This window comes from Callospermophilus lateralis, chromosome 12, assembly GCF_048772815.1.
Source record: "Callospermophilus lateralis isolate mCalLat2 chromosome 12, mCalLat2.hap1, whole genome shotgun sequence".
In the NCBI taxonomy this organism is placed as follows: domain Eukaryota; kingdom Metazoa; phylum Chordata; class Mammalia; order Rodentia; family Sciuridae; genus Callospermophilus; species Callospermophilus lateralis.
The window spans coordinates 111900408-111916436 of NC_135316.1; positions in this window are offsets into that span (position 1 = coordinate 111900408).

The following is a 16029-nucleotide window of genomic DNA, read 5'->3' on the forward strand; positions in this document are numbered from 1 at the left end:
AGCCTGAGGACTTCTGTTCTACACACCATGGAGTCACGAGGGCAGGCGCAGCCTGAGGACTGCTGTTCCACACACCATGGAGTCACCAGGGCAGGCACCGCCTGAGGACTGCTGTTCTACACACCATGGAGTCACCAGGGCAGGAACGGCGTGAGGACTGCTGTTCTACACACCATGGAGTCACTAGGGCAGGCACAGCCTGAGGACTGCTGTTCTACACACCATGGAGTCACTAGGGCAGGCACAGCCGGAGGACTACTGTTCTACACACCATGGAGTCACCAGGGCAGGTACAGCCTGAGGACTGCTGTTCTACACACCATGGAGTCACTAGGGCAGGTGCAGCCTGAGGACTGCTGTTCTACACACCATGGAGTCACTAGGACAGGCACAGCCTGAGGACTGCTGTTCTACACACCATGGAGTCGCTAGGACAGACACAGCCTGAGGACTGCTATTCCACACACATGGAGTCACTAGGGCAGGCACAGCCTTAGGACTGCTGTTCTACACACCATGGAGTCACCAGGGCAGGCACAGCCTGAGGAGTGCTGTTGTACACACCATGGAGTCACAGAGGGCAGGCACAGCCTGAGGACTTTTGTTCCAAAAACCATGGAGTAAATAGGGCAGGCGCAGCCTGAGGACTGCTGTTCCACACACCATGGAGTCACTAGGGCAGGCACAGCCTGAGGACTGCTCTTCTACACACCATGGAGTCACCAGGGCAGGCACAGCCTGAGGACTACTGTTCTATACACCATGGAGTCATTAGGGCAGGCACAGCCTGAGGACTGCTGTCCTACACACCATAGAGTCACCAGGGCAGGCACATCCTGAGGACTGCTGTTCTATAAACCATGGAGTCACCAGGGCAGGCACATCCTGAGGACTGCTGTTCTACACACCATGGAGTCACCAGGGCAGGCGCAGCCTGAGGACTGCTGTTCTACACACCATGGAGTCACTAGGGCAGGTGCAGCCTGAGGACTGCTATTCTACACACCACGGAGTCACTAGGGCAGGCACAGCCTGAGGACTGCTGTTCTACACACCATGGAGTCACCAGGGCAGGCACAGCCTGAGGATTGCTGTTCCACACACCATGGAGTCACTCAGGGCAGGCGCAGCCTGAGGACTGCTCTTGTACACACCATGGAGTCACTAGGGCAGGCACAGCCTGAGGACTGCTGTCCTACACACCATGGAGTCACTAGGGCAGGTGCAGCCTGAGGACTGCTCTTGTACACACCATGGAGTCACTAGGGCAGGCACAGCCTGAGGACTGCTGTCCTACACACCATGGAGTCACTAGGGCAGACACAGCCTGAGGACTGCTGTTCTGCACACCATGGAGTCACCAGGGCAGGCACAGCCTGAGGACTGCTGTTCTGTACACCATGGAGTCACTAGAGCAGACACAGCCTGAGGACTGCTGTTCTACACACCATGGAGTCACTAGGGCAGGTACATCCTGAGGACTGCTGTTCTACACACCATGGAGTCACTAGGGCAGGTACATCCTGAGGACTGCTGTTCTACACACCATGGAGTCACCAGGGCAGGCACAGCCTGAGGACTGCTGTTCCAATCACCATGGAGTCACTAGGGCAGGCACAGCCTGAGGACTGCTGTTCTGTACACCATGGAGTCACCAGGGCAGGCGCAGCCTGAGGACTGCTGTCCTACACACCATGGAGTCACTAGGGCAGGCACAGCCTGAGGACTGCTGTTCTACACACCATGGAGTCACTAGGGCAGGCGCAGCCTGAGGACTGCTGTTCTACACACCATGGAGTCACCAGGGCAGGCGCAGCCTGAGGACTGCTGTCCTACACACCATGGAGTCACTAGGGCAGGCACAGCCTGAGGACTGCTGTTCTACACACCATGGAGTCACTAGGGCAGGCGCAGCCTGAGGACTGCTGTTCTACACACCATGGAGTCACTAGGGCAGGCACAGCCTGAGGACTGCTGTTCCACACACCATGGAGTCACTAGGGCAGGCACAGCCTGAGCACTGCTGTTCCACACACCATGGTGTCACTAGGGCAGGCACAGCCTGAGGACTGCTGTTCTACACACCATGGAGTCACTAGGGCAGGCGCAGCCTGAGGACTGCTGTTCTACACACCATGGAGTCACCAGGGCAGGCACAGCCTGAGGACTGCTGTTCCACACACCATGGAGTCACCAGGGCAGGCACAGCCTGAGGACTGCTGTTCTACACACCATGGAGTCACTAGGGCAGGCACAACCTGAGGACTCCTGTTCCACACACCATGGATCACCAGGGCAGGCGCAGCCTGAGGACTGCTGCTCCACACACCATGGAGTCACTAGGGCAGACACAGCCTGAGGACTGCTGTTCTACACACCATGGAGTCACCAGGGCAGGCACAGCCTGAGGACTGCTGTTCTACACACCATGGAGTCACTAGGGCAGGCACAGCCTGAGGACTGCTGTTCTACACACCATGGAGTCACCAGGGCAGGCACAGCCTGAGGACTGCTGTTCCACTCACCATGGAGTCACTAGGGCAGGCACAGCCTGAGGACTCCTGTTCTGTACACCATGGAGTCACCAGGGCAGGCACAGCCTGAGGACTGCTGTTCTACACACCATGGAGTCACTAGGGCAGGCACAGCCTGAGGACTGCTGTTCCACACACCATGGAGTCACTAAGGCAGGCACAGCCTGAGGACTGCTGTTCCACACACCATGGAGTCACTAGGGCAGGCACAGCCTGAGGACTGCTGTTCTACACACCATGGAGTCACTAGGGCAGGCGCAGCCTGAGGACTGCTGTTCCACACACCATGGAGTCACTAGGGCAGGCACAGCCTGAGGACTGCTGTTCTACACACCATGGAGTCACTAGGGCAGGCGCAGCCTGAGGACTGCTGTTCCACACACCATGGAGTCACCAGGGCAGGCACAGCCTGAGGACTGCTGTTCTACACACCATGGAGTCACCAGGGCAGGCACAGCCTGAGGAATGCTGTTCTACACACCATGGAGTCACTAGGGCAGGCGCAGCCTGAGGACTGCTGTTCCACACACCATGGAGTCACCAGGGCAGGCACAGCCTGAGGACTGCTGTTCTACACACCATAGAGTCACCAGGACAGGCACAGCCTGAGGACTGCTGTTCTACACACCATGGAGTCACCAGGGAAGGCACAGCCTGAGGACTGCTGTTCTACACACCGTGGAGTCACCAGGGCAGGCAGAGCCTGAGGACTGCTGTCCTACACACCATGGAGTCACCAGGGCAGGCACAGCCTGAGGACTGCTGTTCTACACACCATGGAGTCACCAGGGCAGGCACAGCCTGAGGACTGCTGTTCCACTCACCATGGAGTCACTAGGGCAGGCACAGCCTGAGGACTCCTGTTCTGTACACCATGGAGTCACCAGGGCAGGCACAGCCTGAGGACTGCTGTTCTGCACACCATGGAGTCTCCAGGGCAGGCACAGGATGAGGACTGCTGTTCTACCCACCATGGAGTCACTAGTGCAGGCGCAGCCTGAGGACTGGTGTTCTACACACCATGGAGTCACCAGGGCAGGCACAGCCTGAGGACTGCTGTTCTACACACCATGGAGTCACCAGGGCAGGCACAGCCTGAGGACTGCTGTTCTACACACCATGGAGTCACTAGGGCAGGCACAGCCTGAGGACTGCTGTTCTACCCACCATGGAGTCACTAGTGCAGGCGCAGCCTGAGGACTGGTGTTCTACACACCATGGAGTCACCAGGGCAGGCACAGCCTGAGGACTGCTGTTCTACACACCATGGAGTCACCAGGGCAGGCACAGCCTGAGGAATGCTGTTCTATACACCATGGAGTTACCAGGGCAGGCACAGCCTGAGGACTGCTGTTCTACACACCATGGAGTCACCAGGGAAGGCACAGCCTGAGGACTGCTGTTCTATACACCCTGGAGTCACCAGGGCAGGCACAGCTTGAGGACTGCTGTTCCACACACCATGGAGTCACTAGGGCAGGAGCAGCCAGAGGACTGCTGTTCTACACACCATGGAGTCACTAGGGCAGGCGCAGCCTGTGGACTGCTGTTCTACACACCATGGAGTCACCAGGGAAGGCACAGCCTGAGGACTGCTGTTCTACACACCATGGAGTCACCAGGGAAGGCACAGCCTGAGGAATGGTGTTCTAGACACCATGGAGTCACCAGGGGAGGTACAGCCTGAGGACTGCTGTTCCACACACCACGGATTTTCTCAGGGCAGGCACAGCCTGAGGACTGCTATTCTACACACCATGGAGTCACTAGGGCAGGTGCAGCCTGAGGATTGCTGTTCCACACACCATGGATTCACTCAGGGTAGGCACAGCCTGAGGACTGCTGTTCTACACACCATGGAGTCACTAGGGCAGGTGCAGCCTGAGGACTGCTGTTCTACACACTATGGATTCACTAGGGCAGACACAGCCTGAGGACTGCTGTTCCACACACCATGGAGTCACTCAGGGCAGGCACAGCCTGAGGACTGCTGTCCAACACACCATGGAGTCACTAGGGCAGGCACAGCCTGAGGACTGCTGTTCTACACACCATGGAGTCACTAGGGCAGGTACATCCTGAGGACTGTTGTTCCACACACCATGGAGTCACTCAGGGCAGGCACAGCCTGAGGACTCCTGTTCTACACAACATGGAGTCAAAAGGGCAGACACAGCCTGAGGACTGCTGTTCTGTACACCATGGAGTAACTAGGGCAGGCACAGCCTGAGGACTGCTGTTCTACACACCATGGAGTCACCAAGGCAGGTGCAGCCTGAGGACTGCTGTCCTACACACCATGGAGTCACTAGGGCAGGCACAGCCTGAGGACTGCTGTTCTACACACCATGGAGTCACTAGGGCAGGCACAGCCTGAGGAATCCTGTTCTACACACCATGGAGTCACTAGGACAGACACAGCCTGAGGACTGCTGTTCCATACACCATGGAGTCACTAGGGCAGGCACAGCCTGAGGACAGCTGTCCTACACACCATGAAGTCACTAGGGCAGGTACAGCCTGAGGACTGCTGTCCTACACACCGTGGAGTCACTAGGGCAGGCACAGCGTGAGGACTGCTGTTCTACACACCATGGAGTCACCAGGGCAGGCACAGCCTGAGGACTGCTGTTCTGCACACCATGGAGTCACTAGGGCAGGCACAGCTTGAGAACTGCTGTTCTACGCACCATGGAATCACTAGGGCAGGTGCAGCCTGAGGACTGCAGTTCTACACACCATGGAGTCACTAGGGCAGGCACACCCTGAGGACTTCTGTTCCACACACCATGGAGTCACTAGGGCAGGCGCAGCCTGAGGACTGCTGTTCCACACACCATGGAGTCACCAGGGCAGGCACCGCCTGAGGACTGCTGTTCTACACACCATGGAGTCACCAGGGTAGGAACGGCGTGAGGACTGCTGTTCTACACACCATGGAGTCACTAGGGCAGGCACAGCCTGAGGACTGCTGTTCTACACACCATGGAGTCACTAGGGCAGGCACAGCCTGAGGACTCCTGTTCTACACAACATGGAGTCGCTAGGACAGACACAGCCTGAGGACTGCTGTTCCACACACATGGAGTCACTAGGGCAGGCACAGCCTTAGGACTGCTGTTCTACACACCATGGAGTCACCAGGGCAGGCACAGAATGAGGAGTGCTATTGTACACACCATGGAGTCACAGAGGGCAGGCACAGCCTGAGGACTGCTGTCCTGCACACCATGGAGTAAATAGGGCAGGCGCAGCCTGAGGACTGCTGTTCCACACACCATGGAGTCACTAGGGCAGGCACAGCCTGAGGACTGCTTTTCCACACACCATGGAGTCACTAGAGCAGGCACAGCATGAGGACTCCTGTTCTACACACCATGGAGTCACTAGGGCAGGCCCAGCCTGAGGACTGCTGTTCCACACACCATGGAGTCACCAGGGCAGGCACAGCCTGAGGACTGCTGTTCTACACACCATGGAGTCACCAGGGCAGGCACAGCCTGAGGACTGCTGTTCCACACACCATGGAGTCACTAGGGCAGACACAGCCTGAGGACTGCTGTTCTACACACCATGGAGTCACGAGGGCAGGCGCAGCCTGAGGACTGCTATTCTACACACCATGGAGTCACTAGGGCAGGTGCAGCCTGAGGACTGCTATTCTACACACCATGGAGTCACTAGGGCAGGCGCAGCCTGAGGACTGCTGTTCTACACACCATGGAGTCACCAGGGCAGGCACAGCCTGAGGACTGCTGTTCCACACACCATGGAGTCACTCAGGGCAGGTACAGCCTGAGGACTGCTGTTCCACACACCATGGAGTCACTAGGGCAGGCACAGCCTGAGGACTGCTGTTCCACACACCATGGAGTCACTAGGGCAGGCACAGCCTGAGGACTGCTGTTCTGTACACCATGGAGTCACCAGGGCAGGCACAGCCTGAGGACTGCTGTTCTACACACCATGGAGTCACCAGGGAAGGCACAGCCTGAGGACTGGTGTTCTACACACCATGGAGTCACCAGGGCAGGTACAGCCTGAGGACTGCTGTTCCACACACCACGGATTTTCTCAGGGTAGGCACAGCCTGAGGACTGCTGTTCTACACACCATGGAGTCACTAGGGCAGGTGCAGCCTGAGGATTGCTGTTCCACACACCATGGATTCACTCAGGGTAGGCACAGCCTGAGGACTGCTGTCCTACACACCATGGAGTCACTAGGGCAGGCACAGCCTGAGGACTGCTGTTCTACACACCATGGAGTCACTAGGGCAGGCACAGCCTGAGGACTGCTGTTCTACACACCATTGAGTCACCAGGGCAGGCACAGCCTGAGGACTGCTGTTCTACACACCATGGAGTCACTAGGGCAGGTACATCCTGAGGACTGTTGTTCCACACACCATGGAGTCACCAGGGCAGGCACAGCCTGAGGACTCCTGTTCTACACAACATGGAGTCAAAAGGGCAGACACAGCCTGAGGACTGCTGGTCTACACACCATGGAGTCACCAGGGCAGGCACAGCCTGAGGACTGCTGTTCTACACACCATGGAGTCACCAGGGCAGGCACAGCCTGAGGACTGCTGTTCTACACACCATGGAGTCACTAGGGCAGGTGCAGCCTGAGGACTGCTGTTCTACACACTATGGATTCACTAGGGCAGACACAGCCTGAGGACTGCTGTTCCACACACCATGGAGTCACTCAGGGCAGGCACAGCCTGAGGACTGCTGTCCTACACACCATGGAGTCACTAGGGCAGGCACAGCCTGAGGACTGCTGTTCTACACACCATTGAGTCACCAGGGCAGGCACAATCTGAGGACTGCTGTTCTACACACCATGGAGTCACTAGGGCAGGTACATCCTGAGGACTGTTGTTCCACACTCCATGGAGTCACTCAGGGCAGGCACAGCCTGAGGACTCCTGTTCTACACAACATGGAGTCAAAAGGGCAGGCACAGCCTGAGGACTGCTGTTCTACACACCATGGAGTCACTAGGGCAGGCACAGCCTGAGGACTGCTGTTCTACACACCATTGAGTCACCAGGGCAGGCACAGCCTGAGGACTGCTGTTCTACACACCATGGAGTCACTAGGGCAGGTACATCCTGAGGACTGTTGTTCCACACTCCATGGAGTCACTCAGGGCAGGCACAGCCTGAGGACTCCTGTTCTACACAACATGGAGTCAAAAAGGCAGGTGCAGCCTGAGGACTGCTGTCCTACACACCATGGAGTCACCAGGGCAGGCACAGCCTGAGGACTGCTGTTCTACACACTATGGAGTCACTAGGGCAGGCACAGCCTGAGGACTGCTGTTCTACCCACCATGGAGTTACTAGGGCAGGCACAGCCTGAGGACTGGTGTTCTACACACCATGGAGTCACCAGGGCAGGCACAGCCTGAGGACTGCTGTTCTACACACCATGGAGTCACCAGGGCAGGCACAGCCTGAGGACTGGTGTTCTACACACCATTCAGTCACCAGGGCAGGCACAGCCTGAGGACTGCTGTTCTACACACCATGGAGTCACCAGGGCAGGCACAGCCTGAGGACTGCTGTTCTACACACCATGGAGTCACCAGGGCAGGCACAGCCTGAGGACTGCTGTTCTATACACCATGGAGTTACCAGGGCAGGCGCAGCCTGAGGACTGCTGTTCTACACACCATGGAGTCACTAGGGCAGGCGCAGCCTGTGGACTGCTGTTCTACACACCATGGAGTCACCAGGGAAGGCACAGCCTGAGGACTGCTGTTCTACACACCATGGAGTCACTAGGGCAGGCACAGCCTGAGGAATGCTATTCTACACACCTTGGAGTCACCAGGGAAGGCACAGCCTGAGGACTGCTGTTCTAGACACCATGGAGTCACCAGGGCAGGTACAGCCTGAGGATTGCTGTTCAACACACCACGGATTTTCTCAGGGTAGGCACAGCCTGAGGACTGCTGTTCTACACACCATGGAGTCACTAGGGCAGGTGCAGCCTGAGGATTGCTGTTCCACACACCATGGATTCCCTCAAGGTAGGCACAGCCTGAGGACTGCTGTTCTACACACCATGGAGTCACTAGGGCAGGTGCAGCCTGAGGACTGCTGTTCTACACACTATGGATTCACTAGGGCAGACACAGCTTGAGGACTGCTGTTCCACACACCATGGAGTCACTCAGGGCAGGCACAGCCTGAGGACTGCTGTCCTACACACCACGGAGTCACTAGGGCAGGCACAGCCTGAGGACTGCTGTTCTACACACCATGGAGTCACCAGGGCAGGCACAGCCTGAGGACTGCTGTTCCACACACCATGGAGTCACTAGGGCAGGCACAGCCTGAGGACTGCTGTTCTACACACCATGGAGTCACCAGGGAAGGCACAGCCTGAGGACTGCTGTTCTACACACCATGGAGTCACCAGGGCAGGCACAGCCTGAGGACTGCTGTTCCACACACCATGGAGTCACTCAGGGCAGGCACAGCCTGAGGACTGCTGTTCTACACACCATGGAGTCACTAGGTTAGGCACAGCCTGAGGACTGCTGTTCTACACACCATGGAGTCACTAGATCAGACACAGCCTGAGGACTACTGTTCTACACACCATGGAGTCACTAGGGCAGGCACAGCCTGAGGACTGCTGTTCTACACACCTTGGAGTCACAAGGGAAGGCACAGCCTGAGTACTACTGTTCTATACACCATGGAGTCACTAGGGGAGGCACAGCCTGAGGACTGGTGTTCTACACACCATGGAGTCACCAGGGCAGGCACAGCCTGAGGACTGCTGTTCTACACACCATGGAGTCACCAGGGCAGGCACAGCCTGAGGACTGCTGTTCTACACACCACGGAGTCACCAGGGCAGGCACAGCCTGAGGACTGCTGTTCTATACACCATGGAGTTACCAGGGCAGGCGCAGCCTGAGGACTGCTGTTCTACACACCATGGAGTCACTGGGGCAGGCGCAGCCTGTGGACTGCTGTTCTACACACCATGGAGTCACCAGGGAAGGCACAGCCTGAGGACTGCTGTTCTAAACACCATGGAGTCACTAGGGCAGGCACAGCCTGAGGAATGCTGTTCTACACACCATGGAGTCACCAGGGAAGGCACAGCCTGAGGACTGCTGTTCTACACACCATGGAGTCACCAGGGCAGGTACAGCCTGAGGATTGCTGTTCAACACACCACGGATTTTCTCAGGGTAGGCACAGCCTGAGGACTGCTGTTCTACACACCATGGAGTCACTAGGGCAGGTGCAGCCTGAGGATTGCTGTTCCACACACCATGGATTTCCTCAAGGTAGGCACAGCCTGAGGACTGCTGTTCTACACACCATGGAGTCACTAGGGCAGGTGCAGCCTGAGGACTGCTGTTCTACACACTATGAATTCACTAGGGCAGACACAGCTTGAGGACTGCTGTTCCACACACCATGGAGTCACTCAGGGCAGGCACAGCCTGAGGACTGCTGTCCTACACACCATGGAGTCACTAGGGCAGGCACAGCCTGAATACTGCTGTTCTACACACCATGGAGTCACCAGGGCAGGCACAGCCTGAGGACTGCTGTTCCACACACCATGGAGTCACTAGGGCAGGCACAGCCTGAGGACTGCTGTTCTACACACCATGGAGTCACCAGGGAAGGCACAGCCTGAGGACTGCTGTTCTACACACCATGGAGTCACCAGGGCAGGCACAGCCTGAGGACTGCTGTTCCACACACCATGGAGTCACTCAGGGCAGGCACAGCCTGAGGACTGCTGTTCTACACACCATGGAGTCACTAGGTTAGGCACAGCCTGAGGACTGCTGTTCTACACACCATGGAGTCACTAGGGCAGACACAGCCTGAGGACTACTGTTCTACACACCATGGAGTCACTAGGGCAGGCACAGCCTGAGGACTGCTGTTCTACACACCTTGGAGTCACTAGGGCAGGCACAGCCTGAGGACTACTGTTCTATACACCATGGAGTCACTAGGGGAGGCACAGCCTGAGGACTGCTGTTCTATACACCATGGAGTCACTAGGGCAGGCACAGCCTGAGGACTGCTGTTCTACACACCATGGAGTCACTAGGGCAGGCACAGCCTGAGCACTGCTGTTCCACACTCCATGGAGTCACTAGGGCAGGCCCAGCCTGAGGACTGCTGTTCTACACACCATGGAGTCACCAGGGCAGGCACAGCCTGAGGACTGCTGTTCTACACACCATGGGGTCACTAGGGCAGGCACAGCCTGAGTACTACTGTTCTATACACCATGGAGTCACTATGGCAGGCACAGCCTGAGGATTGCTGTTCTATACACCATGGAGTCACTAGGGCAGGCACAGCCTGAGGACTGCTGTTTTACACACCATGGAGTCACTAGGGCAGGCACAGCCTGAGGACTGCTGTTCCACACACCATGGAGTCACCAGGGCAGGCCCAGCCTGAGGACTGCTGTTCCACACACCATGGAGTCACCAGGGCAGGCACAGCCTGAGGACTGCTGTTCCACACACCATGGAGTCACCAGGGCAGGCACAGCCTGAGGACTGCTGTTCCACACACCATGGAGTCACCAGGGCAGGCACAGCCTGAGGACTGCTGTTCTACACACCATGGAGTCACCAGGGCAGACACAGCCTGAGGACTCCTGTTCTACACACCATGGAGTCACCAGGGCAGGCACAGCCTGAGGACTGCTGTTCTACACACCATGGAGTCACCAGGGCAGGCACAGCCTGAGGACTGCTGTTCCACACACCATGGAGTCACCAGGGCAGGCACAGCCTGAGGACTGCTGTTCTACACACCATGGAGTCACCAGGGCAGGCACAGCCTGAGGACTGCTGTTCCACACACCATGGAGTCACTAGGGCAGGCACAGCCTGAGGACTGCTGTTCCACACACCATGGAGTCACCAGGGCAGGCACAGCCTGAGGACTGCTGTTCCACACACCATGGAGTCACCAGGGCAGGCCCAGCCTGAGGACTGCTGTTCTACACACCATGGAGTCACCAGGGCAGGCACAGCCTGAGGACAGCTGTTCCACACACCATGGAGTCACCAGGGCAGGCACAGCCTGAGGACTGCTGTTCTACACACCATGGAGTCACCAGGGCAGGCACAGCCTGAGGACTGCTGTTCTACACACTATGGAGTCACTAGGGCAGGCACAGCCTGAGGACTGCTGTTCTACCCACCATGGAGTTACTAGGGCAGGCACAGCCTGAGGACTGGTGTTCTACACACCATGGAGTCACCAGGGCAGGCACAGCCTGAGGACTGCTGTTCTACACACCATGGAGTCACCAGGGCAGGCACAGCCTGAGGACTGGTGTTCTACACACCATGGAGTCACCAGGGCAGGCACAGCCTGAGGACTGCTGTTCTACACACCATGGAGTCACCAGGGCAGGCACAGCCTGAGGACTGCTGTTCTACACACCATGGAGTCACCAGGGCAGGCACAGCCTGAGGACTGCTGTTCTATACACCATGGAGTTACCAGGGCAGGCGCAGCCTGAGGACTGCTGTTCTACACACCATGGAGTCACTAGGGCAGGCGCAGCCTGTGGACTGCTGTTCTACACGCCATGGAGTCACCAGGGAAGGCACAGCCTGAGGACTGCTGTTCTACACACCATGGAGTCACTAGGGCAGGCACAGCCTGAGGAATGCTGTTCTACACACCATGGAGTCACCAGGGAAGGCACAGCCTGAGGACTGCTGTTCTAGACACCATGGAGTCACCAGGGCAGGTACAGCCTGAGGATTGCTGTTCAACACACCACGGATTTTCTCAGGGTAGGCACAGCCTGAGGACTGCTGTTCTACACACCATGGAGTCACTAGGGCAGGTGCAGCCTGAGGATTGCTGTTTTACACACCATGGATTCCCTCAGGGTAGGCACAGCCTGAGGACTGCTGTTCTACACACCATGGAGTCACTAGGGCAGGTGCAGCCTGAGGACTGCTGTTCTACACACTATGGATTCACTAGGGCAGACACAGCTTGAGGACTGCTGTTCCACACACCATGGAGTCACTCAGGGCAGGCACAGCCTGAGGACTGCTGTCCTACACACCATGGAGTCACTAGGGCAGGCACAGCCTGAGTACTGCTGTTCTACACACCATGGAGTCACCAGGGCATGCACAGCCTGAGGACTGCTGTTCCACACACCATGGAGTCACTAGGGCAGGCACAGCCTGAGGACTGCTGTTCTACACACCATGGAGTCACCAGGGAAGGCACAGCCTGAGGACTGCTGTTCTACACACCATGGAGTCACCAGGGCAGGCACAGCCTGAGGACTGCTGTTCCACACACCATGGAGTCACTCAGGGCAGGCACAGCCTGAGGACTGCTGTTCTACACACCATGGAGTCACTAGGTTAGGCACAGCCTGAGGACTGCTGTTCTACACACCATGGAGTCACTAGGGCAGACACAGCCTGAGGACTACTGTTCTACACACCATGGAGTCACTAGGGCAGGCACAGCCTGCGGACTGCTGTTCTACACACCTTGGAGTCACTAGGGCATGCACAGCCTGAGGACTACTGTTCTATACACCATGGAGTCACTAGGGCAGGCACCGCCTGAGGACTGCTGTTCTATACACCATGGAGTCACTAGGGCAGGCACAGCCTGAGGACTGCTGTTCTACACACCATGGAGTCACTAGGGCAGGCACAGCCTGAGCACTGCTGTTCCACACACCATGGAGTCACTAGGGCAGGCCCAGCCTGAGGACTGCTGTTCTACACACCATGGAGTCACTAGGGCAGTCCCAGCCTGAGCACTGCTGTTCCACACACCATGGAGTCACCAGGGCAGGCACAGCCTGAGGACTGCTGTTCTACACACCATGGAGTCACTAGGGCAGGCACAGTCTGAGTACTACTGTTCTATACACCATGGAGTCACTATGGCAGGCACAGCCTGAGGACTGCTGTTCTATACACCATGGAGTCACTAGGGCAGGCACAGCCTGAGGACTGCTGTTCTACACACCATGGAGTCACTAGGGCAGGCACAGCCTGAGGACTGCTGTTCCACACACCATGGAGTCACCAGGGCAGGCCCAGCCTGAGGACTGCTGTTCTACACACCATGGAGTCACTAGTGCAGGCACAGCCTGAGGACTGTTGTTCTACACACCATGGAGTCACTCAGGGTAGGCACAGCCTGAGGACTGCTGTTCTACACACCATGGAGTCACCAGGGCAGGCACAGCCTGAGGACTGCTGTCCTACACACCATGGAGTCACTAGGGCAGGCACAGCCTGAGGACTGCTGTTCTACACACCATGGAGTCACCAGGGCAGACACAGCCTGAGGACTGCTATTCTACACCATGGAGTCACTAGGGCAGGCACAGCCTGAGGACTGTTGTTCCACACACCATGGAGTCACCAGGGCAGGCACAGCCTGAGGACTGCTGTTCTACACACCATGGAGTCACCAGAGCAGGCGCAGCCTGAGGACTGCTGTTCCACACACCATGGAGTCACCAGGGCAGGCACCGCCTGAGGACTGCTGTTCTACACACCATGGAGTCACCAGGGCAGGAACGGCGTGAGGTCTGCTCTTCTACACACCATGGAGTCAATAGTGCAGGCACAGCCTGAGGACTGTTGTTCTACACACCATGGAGTCACTCAGGGCAGGCACAGCCTGAGGACTGCTGTTTTACACACCATGGAGTCACCAGGGCAGGCACAGCCTGAGGACTGCTGTCCTACACACCATGGAGTCACTAGGGCAGGCACAGCCTGAGGACTGCTGTTCTACACACCATGGAGTCACTACGGCAGGCACAGCCTGAGGACTGCTGTTCTACACACCATGGAGTCACCAGGGCAGGCACAGCCTGAGGACTGCTATTCTACACCATGGAGTCACTAGGGCAGGCACAGCCTGAGGACTGTTGTTCCACACACCATGGAGTCACCAGGGCAGGCACAGCCTGAGGACTGCTGTTCTACACACCATGGAGTCACCAGGGCAGGCACAGCCTGAGGACTGCTGTTCCACACACCATGGAGTCACCAGGGCAGGCCCAGCCTGAGGACTGCTGTTCTACACACCATGGAGTCACTAGTGCAGGCACAGCCTGAGGACTGCTGTTCTACACACTATGGAGTCACTAGGGCAGGTAAAGCCTGAGGACTGCTGTTCTACACACCATGGAGTCACTAGGGCAGGCTCAGCCTGAGGACTACTGTTCTATACACCATGGAGTCACTAGGGCAGGCACAGCCTGAGGACTGCTGTTCTATACACCATGGAGTCACTAGGGCAGGCGCAGCCTGAGGACTGCTGTTCTACACACCATGGAGTCACTAGGGCATGCACAGCCTGAGGACTACTGTTCTATACACCCTGGAGTCACTAGGGCAGGCACAGCCTGAGGACTGCTGTTCTACACACCATGGAGTCACTAGGGCAGGCACAGCCTGAGGACTGCTGTTCTATACACCATGGAGTCACTAGGGCAGGCACAGCCTGAGGACTGCTGTTCTACACACCATGGAGTCACTAGGGCAGGCACAGCCTGAGGACTACTGTTCTATACACCCTGGAGTCCCTAGGGCATGCACAGCCTGAGGACTGCTGTTCTACACACCATGGAGTCACTAGGGCAGACACAGCCTGAGGACTACTGTTCTATACACCCTGGAGTCACTAGGGCAGGCACAGCCTGAGGACTGCTGTTCTACCCACCATGGACTCACTAGTGCAGGCCCAGCCTGAGGACTGGTGTTCTACACACCATGGAGTCACTAGTGCAGGCACAGCCTGAGGACTGCTGTTCTACACACCATGGAGTCACTTGGGCAGGCACAGCCTGAGGACTGCTTTTCCACACACCATGGAGTTACCAGGGCAGGCACAGCCTGAGGACTGCTGTTCTACACCATGGAGTCACTAGGGCAAGCATAGCCTGAGGACTGCTCTTCTACACACCATGGAGTGACCAGGCAGGCACAGCCTGAGGACTGCTGTTCTATACACCATGGAGTCACCAGGGCAGGCGCAGCCTGAGGACTGCTGTTCTACACACCATGGAGTCACTAGGGCATGCGCAGCCTGTGGACTGCTGTTCTACACACCATGGAGTCACCAGGGAAGGCACAGCCTGAGGACTGCTGTTCTACACACCATGGAGTCACTAGGGCAGGCACAGCCTGAGGACTGCTGTTCTAGAAACCATGGAGTCACTAGGGCAGACACAGCCTGAGGACTGCTGTTCCACACACCATGGAGTCACCAGGGCAGGTGCAGCCTGAGGACTGCTGTTCCACACACCATGGAGTCACCAGGGCAGGCGCAGCCTGAGGACTGCTGTTCTGCACACCATGGAGTCACTAGGGCAGGCACAGCCTGAGGACTACTGTTCTACACACCATGGAGTCACCAGGGCAGGCATAGCCTGAGGACTGCTATTCTACACCATGGAGTCACTAG